Here is a 13,635-nt window from a genome sequence, read left to right on the forward strand (position 1 = left end):
GTATTTTCTGAATCGGCGCCTCTCATCGCCGCATCGCAGCTGAGCGAAATTCAACGAGATATGTTGCGCTACAGCGACAGCATGGGACTAGTCCCATACACCAGTATGCCTGTTGGGAAGTGCAGCGAGTCTTCCGGTGAAGACTCCAGAAGTCAACCCAACTGTCATTGTTGGCAAAAGGCGGCCAGTGTCCGTCGTTTGCAAAGCGACGTAGATGGAAACAAATTGCCGCGGCGTTTTTCGCGGTCTCGGAGATGCAGGACCGAGCCGACGTTAAAAAAGATACGTTTGAACTACGAGTGTCAGCAAGAGCCACGTAAATACCTGTTAACACTCGGAGCGGACGCGCGCGTTTGATGGAAGTGCTGTATTCGCGCTGTTGGTAAGCGCTTCGGAACCGATCTTTTACGGTTGCAACTCGATACTGACGCGACACTCGGCAAAGAAAGGTTGGACCGGTATTGCACGTATACCTCTCACGAACTGTTACAGCTTGACAGTGACGTGCAGTCTGTCAGGATAAAAATGGCATACCAATAACAAAGTGTACATACCGTGTTACGAAGGTAATCCATACAGCGTTTATTTCAGCTCTATATCACACAAAACAAGAAGAGAGAATCGACGAGGGTCCCTTTTCGACGAGTGTTCGTCAACACTGCCTCGGAAAACAAGGGGAAGAGATTGACCTCACCTCTTAACGTAAAATTGAGGTCAGCGATCAAACTATTATACGGGAAGGGTCCACAAGGGTACCCCACAAGGGTAGCGCGGGCATATTCCATTCAGCACGCCAGCCGGTCGCAGGCAGACAGACGGTCTTGCGACGAAGCAACGCTGCGCCGAGTCGGAGTGCCTGCTAGGCCTATATTCTGAGAGCTTCGTCGGAGCGCGATTCGCGGCTGTTGTCGCTCTTCTCGGGTGTTTGTGGATCCAGCGTTCTTGTTCGTCGTGGTCTGTTTTAAGTACATTTTTTTCTTGCTGCTTGAAGTCGGCACGCGCGAGATGAACACGTAGAAAAATAAACGTTCAGTCAGTCAGAGTTTTGAGAGGAAGGAAACCAGAGGAAATAACCGTTCTCAAGTCGGCCCTGCCAGCCCTACCCTACTGCGCACGCGCAGTAGTTGCTTCGTTTACCACACGATAGATGGCGCTTGACTCTCAGCATTATCAAATTTGGCAATTTTCGCCACACATCTCTAATTATGCTACAAAATGTGGGTCTGAATATTATTTAACAAAACTTTTAGGAAACATTCGCCGGCTATTTATTGTTTACGATCGCGGTGCTGGTGAGGTAGGCTCTTACCCAATAGGCGACGTGGATTCGGCTGACGTGCTCCATTTCTGCGGATGCGTCGTAGTGAAAAGGTAGAGCTTTCGAAGGAAAGAAGTCGCAAAAGAGTCCAGTTTTCTTTTAAAAGTTCTAGAGCAAATAATTTTTTTTGGCTCCCTAGTTTTGTGTTTTTGTGTTTCTTTTCACACCTTTTACGACGTGCGGTGGATGAAATTAGATTTTAAAATCATTTCATGGTCCCTTTAAGGCGTCGGAGGTCTCTCTCCTGATGAATGCAATTAACGCCCATTGTTTGGCGAGAGTTAGATACAGAAAGCAGCGAAAAGGGAGAAGGGCTGACGACGGTGAAGAGCTTGTTTTGCATATGAATAGCGTTACTCGTGCGGTGGCCCTTGATTACTCCCTGTGCACACTTGTCCATCCCTAATTGGTGCCCCCTTGTGTCGCTATACTTAACTGCTCTTCATGTGGCGATAGCGGTGTTGTCCTTCTCGCTTCCTGGCGTTTGAGTTCCTCTCGTGACGTCACTGTGTAACGAAGCGAAAATGTTTGGGGAGAGGAGTAGCTAATGGAGTGGGAGAGGAGGGCAACAAGTGGCGATCTCAGCAAGGGCAGGCCAAGGACGATGATGCCAACTATGTTTATATGTCTGTAGCGGACTCTGCTTAGCCCGCATGTTGTTTGTTTAATGTCACATGAAAGGGGGGCGGAGCAGGAAGGCGTCTTTGCAGCGATGCAAGCTCTCGGAAGTGATAAAGGAGGTAGTTGCGCAAATCCGCTCTGATTCTCTTTCTGGCTTCACGCTTTGTTTTCCTTGGCGACCGTTGCGTTTGGTATGTTTCGTTGCTTGGAGCCCGACATCAAAATGTTATGACGTCGCTGATTGCGGAGATTTGGAATTCTGTCTTACGTCGTCTTGCCCTTTGTAGCGTTCTTGTTGCTTTTGATGCTAATGGTGCCAACCTGATGGCTACATTGACGTTCTACGTGCACTTATAATTATTAAGATGCCTTTGTTATCTCTGGCAGCAAGCAATATTCTGATGGCGTAAAATGCACGTGCGCAAGTGTTCTTGAAGTTCGTCGTCAGGAAAAGTGCAGGTACATACGCGTGCTTCGTGCGCCTAGATGTAACTCTGGCAGACTCTCAACTCCATGTGCTTGCCCCGATGAGCTATCAGACGTGGTGGCGGCAGGAGGTGGAACCGGCGCCATTTCGTCTGCGATTCTGTAGGTTTATCTGCCATCCGATTTTTCTCCAACACAGATATAGAAGTATTAAATAACCGATAACAAGCTCTCAGTTATGTTACATTGGGGTGTGCGATCCATTTGCATTAATACAAAAAAAAAAAAGGATGGCGACAAATTTTCTCCAAAAATGATTGTGTGCGATTTGTTAGGGCTACTGACTGCAGCCAGAAAGACAAATATACCGCTTTGAATGTAGGCCTGCAGTGCTTGATGAAGTGAGGGAATATATATATATAGTCATCGGAGCGTTCATCTTTCGGGTGTTCTATGCAGGATACGCTGCGAGACCGCAACACGCAAAGTGTTTGACAACTGAGACGCTGGAAAGAATAAACGCATAAGATTGCAGACAGACAAATCTTTGCTCTTGCGTGAGATATCTATGCTACTTCATCGGCGCTGGCGTGTTTGCTCACTTCGATGTCTCTATACAATAAGTCTTCACGCTGCTGCCGACTTGCAGCGCGGCTGCCTAATTGACAGCCAGTCGTATTTCATACGGTTTTCCGGCAAACATCGGAGCCATTAGTAAATATATAAAGTCTTGGTTTTGCGTGACGGCTTCCTGGGGAAACGCGCACGTTGTGTCAGTTTAGTGCTTACATTAAAGTCACCGAGGAGCGAAGTTCGAACGCTACTGTCACCTGACACAAATTTATGCGAAAAATAAATATTCCCTCTTCGCCAAACGCCAATGGAATAAGCTTGTCCTTGGGCCTGCAAAGAAAGATAAAGAAGGTACTAAACGCAATCGATATAAATCCAGGAAAATATAAATGATGGTAGCCAGCAAGATATGTAATTGCAATTTCTTTCTTTCTTTTTTCACCACCAAGAGTAGAAGAATGAATTCTTGAGATTGACATCTGCTCTCACGCACACTTGAGAATTTAGCAATCTTTCTTCTTTTTTTCTAGCGTGTCCTAAGCGGATCTTTCGCTCTAAAACGAGCCGGATAAATCACCGCTCACACGTAGGAAGTTCAAACTTTCACCAAATGAGCACTGAATAGGACAGTGCTACCGCGTAAAATTTGAAGGTGCAATTCTTTTGTAAAAAATAAAAAAAAAAAAAGATTAGAGCAAAATACTTGCCAAAGTCAACTTTACGCGCGTTCGCGGACGACCGAATTATCGACGCTTTTAACTTGTGACGCCTTTTCCGATAGGCGCAGCGAGCGGACAGCAGAGTGCATCGTCTACTCGCTGCACCTATAGGGAGATGGTGCCACAAGTAAATAGCGTCGGTGACTGGGTCGTCTGCGAACACGCCAACACGCCTACCGCGGGCTTTGGCAAGTTTATTGCTCTAATTTTTTTTTTTTTTTTTTACAGGAAGAAAATTACGCTTTGAAATTTTATTCAGTAAATCTGACCTGATTAGTCCGCATTCAGTGAAAGTTTGAGCTTTATATGTGTAGGCGCCGACTTTTTTCGGCTCGTTTCACAGCGGGAGGTCTACTTGGGACACTTAATATAAATAAACCTAAACGAACAAGGTAAACTTTTTCGCACTTGAAGATAGATGCAGCAATGTATAAGGGCGAGTGGATGTTATCTAACCTCACGTTGGAGTGTAAACAAACCTTTAACATTCAGCTAACGTGCTTGAATGCTCGCTGACGTTAGGTTTAAATTCGAGAGGACATTTTGTTAACGTGTTTCCAGCTCGAAATAGAAACCAAAGATTGGCTTCGATTCGCTGTAGAACACTTGCCGGAAGCCGCCAGCTATCTGGGGAGATTGCGCAAGAACCGCCGCAACCATAAGAGCCTTTCCAAAGGTCGCACCCGTCAGGGTGACAGCAGGGTCGCTAAACTCGTGAAACTCAAAGTTGGGGCCAAAGTTAACGGAGCGCACCAATTGGCCTATCACGAGGATGACTTTGCGCTTTTTTCGCCGACGTCCAATCGGTGTGCTCCGCAAACCTCTGGCTCAAACTTTGTGTTTCACGAGTTTAGGGCCCCAGGAGGAATAGGACCACTCGCGCCTTCAGCTGTCGGAGACAAGTGCCGTGAGAGAGGAACACCCCTTCGTTGCACCCTTGGCACTGGGGCACAACTCCGCTGCTTAGTTGGGTCTCTGTGTTTTTGGCGATTGTTTATACGTATCGCTTACTTTCATCGTTGTTCTTGTTCTGTACACCCCTCACCTTCTGCATTTAGATCCCCCCCCCCCACACACACACACCTTTCCGGGCTTCGCTAATCTAATATACAAACAAACCACCGACGAAAGCAAGAGGCTTATGCTGACACGGGTGTAAATATAGGGCGGAAACAAAACAATTATGGCGGCAAACGTTTATATGTTGCTACGGATGGCCTTGACATTCATTAATGCCTCGTCCTTTGCCGAGCACCCTCGTTAGATCGCAGCAATGGCTCTGAAGTGCTGTGTGGAAAAGCAGACGCACCAGATTTCTTAGTAGACGAGTTTTCTGTACGCCGCAGCAGCTCACGTGAACGTCGAATGCCAATATTCCGCGCGCCATTACGGCGGCAGTGCAACGTCATTAGCAGCGCCCTCAGAAGTTGACGGTGGCTTCTGGTTATGCAAGATTTTCGGAAGTTGGAACATCGCCCAATAAGCCGCCTTCGACCTAGTAAACGTTGGTGCTTAAGGGGGTTGCAGCGGTGAGCATAGAGTGAGACACCGACTATTGCAGGTGTTCTGCAGGCAAACTGACCGCGATAGAACACGATAAAAATGGCGTCCGTTCCGAGGTTGGTGAGGCGGAGGAGGAGGAGGTCCTTACGTTCGCGTTTACACGAGGAAAACGGAAAGTGCGTCTTATACAGCACTGATTGACCCCGGAGGGGATTTTGACAAAGTACGCCCGAGTCAAATCGAAGTTAAGATGTCGCATATTCACCCCGGAAATGAATGGCACACTTGGGAGCGCAACATAAGTTACCATGTTGTTCAAGCGTCAAATCTTTAAGCCATTAACTCTGCATAAAATACCACTACGTAATACATTCGAATAAAAAGCAAAGCAAAACGTCCCATTCTTCAAGGCCAGCCATGGGCCCAACATGATTCTGATCTTCCACTTTGGTAACGCGTCTCGTTTTTGCGTTCTGAACATTGTACTTTTTTGTGCATGTTCTAACACTAAGCCTATCCCCTCCGTAACGCCCTCTGGGCCATTATGGTATCGAAATTAATAAATTAATAAATTCATCGGAACATCGAGCGCTCGCTGGAAGTTCCAGTATTCCCTTTGGATCCGACAATCTCGCCATGAGGAGTTCAGTCATGCCACACTTTTGAATACTAAGTCAACATGTGATACACGAGAATGTTCAGCATAGGTTTTCTCTAACTCAATTTCCTCGGCACTGAAATAGGTACACGGAGCGAACTGGCGTACAAAACGTTTCTTTACAACTGGCAAATATTCAAACCGGGCAAACATGAATTAACGTTAACTATATGCGTCCCGTTCTAACAACACGCGACTCTCTACTAAAACTTCGGAAAGAAACTTCGGCATAACCTGCGCCGGATTTCGCAATCAACTCATCACCACAACCGCGCATACCAGTTACGTAAAAGCAAAAAGATCAAGAAAAAAGAAAAAGAAACCACGAAATTGCTTTAATTCACAAACTCGCGCAACTCCCTTTTTTTTTATTTTTGCACTTTGTGGGTTTGCGATAGTGTGTCTTCTAAAGCGAATGGGTGGAGGTGATGTTACGAGTCGTGTAGCCACGTGTAATTTCTTGGAGCGCCGAGCGGCATACCAAAGCAGTCGCCACTACGCCACTGGAACGCGGCAGGTCCGCCCCGGGGAGCCTATATTTAAGAGAGCCTAGCAACTCAAAACCATAGACAGTGTTTGCAGTTGAATGGCGGACGCCTTCGGCGCCGATTGGTTGCAGCTCGCAACATTGTACGCATCCGTTGCGCCGTCCGTTAGCAAGGAGAGGAGCAGGCGGCGACGCTGGCATGCAGACGATGAACGCTTTAGTCACCTCCGGGCGCCTCGTATTGCAAAAGCGTCCCATCAAACCCGTGACCCCCCAACGAGCAGTGGGCAACACTACAGACCACCCCTTTGAACAACTCTCCTCGAGCCTGCAGTATTATAGTGGCCGGTCATCCCCAACACTCTCACTCTCTCCATCTCACTCTCTTCATTCCCCTCTCCCCCGGCGTTCGACAAAAACAAAAACAACTTAACCCGGGATACAATAACGCTTTCAGGTTAATTACCTTTAAAAATCTCCGCCCTTTCGTTCGACGGCCATGTTGCTCTTCACCGGCAAAAAAGGCTCCGGCTTGCTTTCTTCGTGTTCGTCGGCTAGTTCCGTGCCAGGAATCGCCGGCTTACACAGGTTTGTCTGCTATTCTTTTCGTGCGAAGGGATGGTCTGCTGGTACACACGTTCGTTTGCTATTTCGCATCCAACGCCTGTATGGACGCGCTCGGCAGGTGGTCTTCGTGAAGGGTTTCTTTTGTTTTCTTTTCCCCTAGTACTCTACTATACAATCTGTCCTTCCAGCTATGTCTTTTTTTTTTTTTATCGGGTTAGTCCTAAAGGATACGTTGCCCCCTGCTCTCGTTTGCTAGGCGCAAGCACGTCTGCTCGGAAAGAACGCTGTAACCTTGAACTTGAATGGACGTCATCCCACACCCGCATCAATTTTCTTCTTTATTTCTTATGGCTACGCATTTTTATGTCTTTCTACATATGATCATCCATCTCTGTCATTCTATTATATTTTCGTGTTTTTTTTTTTTTCGTTTCTTTTTAACGCTATACTTTTGCTTGAATTAGCAATGTGAGTGTTCACTTCCGTTTGTCTGAGGGGCAGATTGTTAGGACTAAAGATTCTAACTACGCTACGCTTTAGAGTACCGACAATTCAGCCATCTTGGTGCTTAAAATCGTGGATGTAAGTTGTCTGAGGCTTTTATTTAAAATCCAGGAAACGTTTTTTCCATCCTCCAGATACGTGAAAACAGGCCACGACAGAACAAAAACGATATTGCCTGAGCTTTCCTAGAGTATTTAAAGTTCGGGAAGTCACATTTCCGGGAATCGCAATGGTCGCCAAAAAGTACTTTAACTTTCCGGTTTTTTTTTTTTTTTTTTGCCTTTTAAAGAGATTTTTAACAACATTGGTGGTCGCTTTTTCTTAGAACCGCGTAAGCGTGCCATTGAATCCCAGTCCTCGCTGAAGGTTGACGCAGCCGCTCGTTTTCAACACGAGCTTAGCCCAGTGCACGCCGAACGCTGACGCTGCTCTCGTGTTCAATGCGAGCTCAGGGTACGTCCCATACATTGCTGGACTCGAATGATTGGTGCACCAACTTATAGAAGGCGCGCACTTGAGCGCGCTCACCAACGCGCTTGTCAGTACGCGTTGGTGAACAAACTATTGGTCGCGCTTCCGATTATGGGTGCTTCGCGGCACCACGTATCTGCATTGCGCCGATGCTAACTTTCTCCGTCAAAGTCTCACCGGCTTCATGCTTCTGTAGCCATCACTTTGTGCTAACATCAAAAAAAAACAGAGAGCCCATTTGTTTGGTATAGATTTTAATGCCGCTCTAAATGCGTAGCACTTAAAGGTACTTCGTGACGTCACGGCGTTACCTTATCACGGCGTTACGTGACGTCCGGTCACGGCACACCACGACGCCGCAGTGTCACGTGACATCACGCCGTCTCATGACGTCGCAGCGCCATGCGACGTAAGGGTGTATGTCGCCGAGCGATCGGACAAGAGCGCCGCGTCCCAGTTCGAAACGGCGCTCGGAGATTCGAGCACGAGATCGGGTCCAACGATCGCGACCACGGGCCGTCTCGGAGTTTTGCGTGAATTCCCCTTTAAGACAGCGCCACATGTGAAACCAAATTTCACTGCCCTTTCCAGCGTCTATCACCTATAGACCGTTCCATTAGGGTCATAGCCGAGAGGGTAAAAGAAAAAAAAAAGCACTCCCCCTCTCACCCCGTATCTCGTCCGCTCCGCCGAGTGGGCTGTAGCTAGCGTCCGGCTGGCGTGGAAACTGTTTAAAATCGCGTCATTTTGGAACTTTCAAGAGCAGATGCCCAGATTTTGGTATGCCAGTTGTCGTGTAATATTATGCTAGATAAAAAGACCCACCGGGTCCAATTGCGCTGTTACCTGCGTGCAAATAAAAAAAAACTAAAAAAAGCAGGGAAAATTGTGTCAGATTGGCCGGTCTCTGGCGAAGAGTAAATCCGGTTGCTGTACCTTTTTTACTATACAAAAGTTCGTACTGGTGTGGGCCTTTAGCGACCATGAGTGGAAGTCTGAAATAATAACTAAAACGTGCTCTCCTGCCGCAATACAAGCAGTAGTTGAGGGTAGTACTGCCGGCTGACTCAACTGCTATTTAAGTAGCGGAAAAAATATATGCCAGTTGGTCATTTAGCAAAATAGAACAACAGAGAGCTATAGGATCATTTTGGAGTAGCCACAACTATTCTAAGAATGCGAACCACTTCACAACGGCAGCTACGAGCGAGAGTTCGATGTTCGGTAGAGCCCGCCGATACAGCCCGAAGATGGAGAACGGCAACCTCCCGGTTTGTCGTCTGCTAGCGGAGTCGGGCGCGTGCCCTCTCTCTCGTTTTACCCCGCCGAACCCGCTGAACTTCCCGGATGTGTGGAGAGGGCGCTACGGTCGAGCAAAATGGTGCCGCCCAGAGAACACGCGGCCCTGACGTCACGCAGCTGCGGTGGCGCTGTCGACGGCACTGCGCATGCGCAGACGCGACGCTTCACGTGAATTCGGTTTCTGCGCACGCGCAGTGCCCACACCTAGTGTGGGCAAACGCGGGCTTGTTTGTAAACAGCGTGTCGGTCTATAGTGGGTGACAGGTCAAAAATGAAATGTAAGCTTCTCCCACCTCTTTCCACTTTAGCAGAGCGAATTCTGGAGAGGAGGTCACCTCCTCTCTAGCGTTCGCTCTGCTAAAGTTGAAAGGGGTGGGAGAAGCTTACACTTCCTCTTTGACCTGTCACCCACTATAAGCGCAAAATGACGAGTCACTGGGCTGTGGACGCTTGCGCAGCGTCTCATATTTCGTGGGAGAGAGCTACTTGGCTAAGATGCCAGCGCGCAGAAGACGAACGTTGGAAAGGTCTCTACGACCGAGTCACTCAAAGCAGCACCAAGAGGGCATCATGACGGCGATCCTTTTCTTTTAGGGTTTGCCATCAGCGGTTGAACCAATCACGCAGATAAAAACGCGCAGGATCACGCCACATTCACTGTGCGTGATTGGTTTAGTCGGTGACAGGAAACCCAAAAAGGAACTTTTGAGGACAGCGCCTTCAGGGAGTGTGGCGGTGCGCCGCACAGACCGCCCTAGCTCGCTGGTGACTGCTGCGCCGCTGGCTGCGGCAGCGGCGGGAGTGCGAAACTCGGCGCGGCGCGTGCTGTAATCACGTGTCCTCTCATCATCATCATAATCGCCCTAGCTGCGGGCAACGGTTGACGACGTTAAGCCTCAAAACGTAACGTTAGGCCTAACGTCAGGTCAGCGCATATCCGCGTCACCCCCCTCCCCATTTCACGTCAAACAGCTGCGCGTACCGGTTGTCGACGTTAGACCCCAAAGCTTAGCGATAGGCCTAACGTTAGGCCTAACATCAGGCCAGCGCATACCCGCGTCCCTCCTCCCGCTGCGCCGCCAGACAGACCGGCCTCCGCACGCGTCATCACATGTCAGATCGATCGAGGCGTGAGATTGGGCACGAGTGCTGTGTAAGTGTTCGGCCGAGGCTCGTGTCCAATCAGCGCTTCGAAGGTCGGGCTCGGGCCCAATAGCCGAGATAGCGCGATCCGACTCTGATGCCGTTTCATAGAGGGAGAGGATACCATGCGGAAGCCTTCTATCTAGGTTGTGTTCCAGCAGTTCGGCTGGCCTCTCAGCAACGATGACGCCGTTGCTATGGAGCCACATGAAGCGTCACAGCCAATGGGAATTTAGGTGCCGTTTTTCTGCTACAGTCGGCTAGAGACAAGGCCGGCTTCGCTCCATGGGACCCCAGTTAGTCCTTTCGCATTAAAAACCAGCGCCGTGACGAGGCACTCTTGGCATTACTTGATTGGCTAATCGGATCGTATATTTGGCTGCAATCGAACTTAAAGTGAAACGGAGTGTCCCGACTTCGGGGAGTGTAGTATCATAGCTTCTTTTATTCTAAAAAGCCTGGCCATTCCACGAGCCAGCCATCGAGCGCGCGGCCGCCGGGAAAGGGCGAGCTTACCTATTTGGTAGCGCAGAGCAGGGTGTAAGATAGACAGGTGGGGAAACGAGAGCCAAATGAGCGACCGGATTGTGTCCCCCTCGGTTTTCTCTTTTTCTGTGGCGCCATCTATGTGGAGCACCGCGAACTCTCACTCCGGGTGGGCGAACGGTGGCGACCGGCTAAACTGACGGAGAAGGTTTCTCGTGGATTTTTAATGAAGGACTGTCGTTCTCTCGGTTTATTTTGCGCACTCTCCCATAAAGTTCTATGCAAATTCGATTCCAATTTTTTTCTTCTCGCCGCAGCGCCATCTGTCGCAAATCGGGGGTACCCGCAAGCAGACGAGTACACAATCCGGTCACGGCGCTGCGGTAGGTTTGTATGGGCCGTTTCCCCACCTGTCTATCTTACACCCTGGCGCAGAGCCACTTCTTGGGTAACTAACTCTTCAGCCAGCGCCTATCAATACGCGCCGTGGCTTCTGCGAGAAAACAAACCGCAACGGAGAAAAAAAAAAGGATGCTATTGGCGCGTGGAGAAACGGGAGAGGGGCGGTTTAGAGGAGGGTCGACGCAAAATGTCCTTCTTTACTAAGGAGAAGGAGAAGGAGGGATAAACTTTATTATGGCGAGCGTAAGAAAAAAAAAAAGAGGTCTAGAAGTTTTTGTAGTTGGGCTAGTTGGTGGACGTTATGAAGCATCGTGTAAGACGCAAAAAACAACGGACACAAGGAAGAAGACACACAGACAGGCGCCTGTGTGTGCCTTCTTCCTTGTGTCCGCTGTTTTTTGCGCCTTATACACCAACCTCCATTAAAAAGGAGCGCAACAAGGCATGAATTTTGGATATTCGGTGTATTATGAAAACATGAAAACTGCGCGAAATACGCGAAGGAAAAGACCGAGAAGTGAACGAACACAACCTTGAATGGAAACTGAAGTTTACTTCTGCAAGGAACAGAAAGGAAAACATAAAAGAAGCAAGAGAGATAAAAGGAGCGCAATCGCGTTTCCGGATTTTACCGCTGGGGCATTGTTTGGCGCTGCCCGAGAGAGCCACTGCGGGCTGCCTCTTCTCTGATCTCCTTTTCCTTTTTACAGCGGCCACGTTCTTTCGCGGTTTGGCAGGCTTTCTAAAATAAAGAGAGGCTATGGTATCTGCCTATGATGATGATGTCAGAACGCCGAGCTCTTATTGACTGATTGAAAAAAAAATAGTGGGTAAACCTCGAGGCATCTAGCATTCAGGCCTACCTACTACCCTTACAATCGAAGCAAATCAGAACTCGGCGTCGTACTGACGTCACCGCTACCCCTTCGCAAGAAGCAGACGACTTCCTCTCCGAATAGCACGCGGCGAGGCCGGACGCGTCGGGCGCTTTGCGGCATCTCTCTTCGAGCTGGCGGCGTGTGTTTTGCCGCTTGGGGGCGGGTCGCGAGACACGCTAACGATCACGTCATGCGCGGCCTTTGTCTTCTATAGCTGGTATTGGCTGATGATTCCGAGTCAAAATATCAAACGCGTCAAAACATCCATCGAGTCAAAACATCCATTCGTGGATGATCTGACTCGTTGGACGTTTTTGACTTTTTTGGATGTTTGGGCTCGAGTGGATGTTTCGACGCGTTGGATGTTTTGACTCTCGTTTCACGTGACCTAATGGATGTTTTGACTCGTTGGATGTTATGACCCGTTGGATGTTTTGACCATAAGCGTTGGTGGATGCCCGGCGACAGTAACCGCGTGCACAGGCACGGGAGACCGGTCGCTTCAACGGTCCATGCTGCGCGGGAATGCATTCCACTTTTCGGCCCACTTAGCCGCCCGCCGCCACCACACAACGAAACGAATAAAGAACAGATAGAAAGACGAAAAGTTCAAGACAGAAAAGTAGACATACAAAGACAAAAGCTAGACAGAGAATCAGAAATACAAAGTGAAAAAAATGACAAAACGTAGACGGAATATCAGACATACAACGACAAACAAGGCAAAAAGTAGACAGAAAGTCAGACATACAAAGATAAAAATTAGACAAGGAAATCGGACATATAAATACAAAAAAGCCAAAGTGTAGACGGAATATCAGACATATAAAGACAAAAAGTAAACAGAATTGAACTCAGAAAAAGAAGGCACCACACATATTCCTTATTCTTTGTTTGTTTGTTTGTTTTGCTGCGGCGTCTTGCACCAATCTCGCACTGCGCTAGTGCCGGCTAGGCTTCTTCTTGTATGTTGGGTTTCTCGTTCCGTAAAGGATGAGGGCAAAGGTGGCAGAGAGGCCCAGATTACTCCAGTTTTTCCTCACTTGTCTTTCTTTCTTTACTTCTTTCTTTTTTTTTTATTTTCTTGCTGCAACGTGTGCGGTGCGAATTGGGATCGGCTGATAGGTGCTTCTTTTTTTCACGCTGCAAGTCCAGAAGCTTCGAAATCAATTTCCAGGCCGCATTTATATTATCGTCCGCACACCATGGAAAAACCAGGAACAGGCTGCGCAGACAGCACGGTCGCGACAGACGCCATAAATAATTGGGGAAAAAAAAACACAGAAGAAAAAAATCTACGAAATAGCTGGTTCAGTAGGCCATACATCCTCAATGTGTGGTCTATCGCGTTTTTTTTTTCTTTTTTCATGTTGTTTTTTGTTTTGTTTTGCTGTTTTTTTTATTTCTGTCTTGAAAAGGGTCGCGATTTTCTTTGCTGGTTTCGTTTTCATTTCCCTTCTCCCATGGAGCAGGATACGGCCAGGGAGCGTTTAAGGAGCTTCCCCGGTGGTATACGGACCTTCTTCTCGCTCAATCTCATACCGAAATCTCGCACGGGGCGTGAAATTTCTAATCTG

The sequence above is a fragment of the Ixodes scapularis genome, unplaced genomic scaffold (genome assembly GCF_016920785.2).
Source record: "Ixodes scapularis isolate PalLabHiFi unplaced genomic scaffold, ASM1692078v2 PGA_scaffold10__122_contigs__length_95168666, whole genome shotgun sequence".
NCBI lineage: Eukaryota > Metazoa > Arthropoda > Arachnida > Ixodida > Ixodidae > Ixodes > Ixodes scapularis.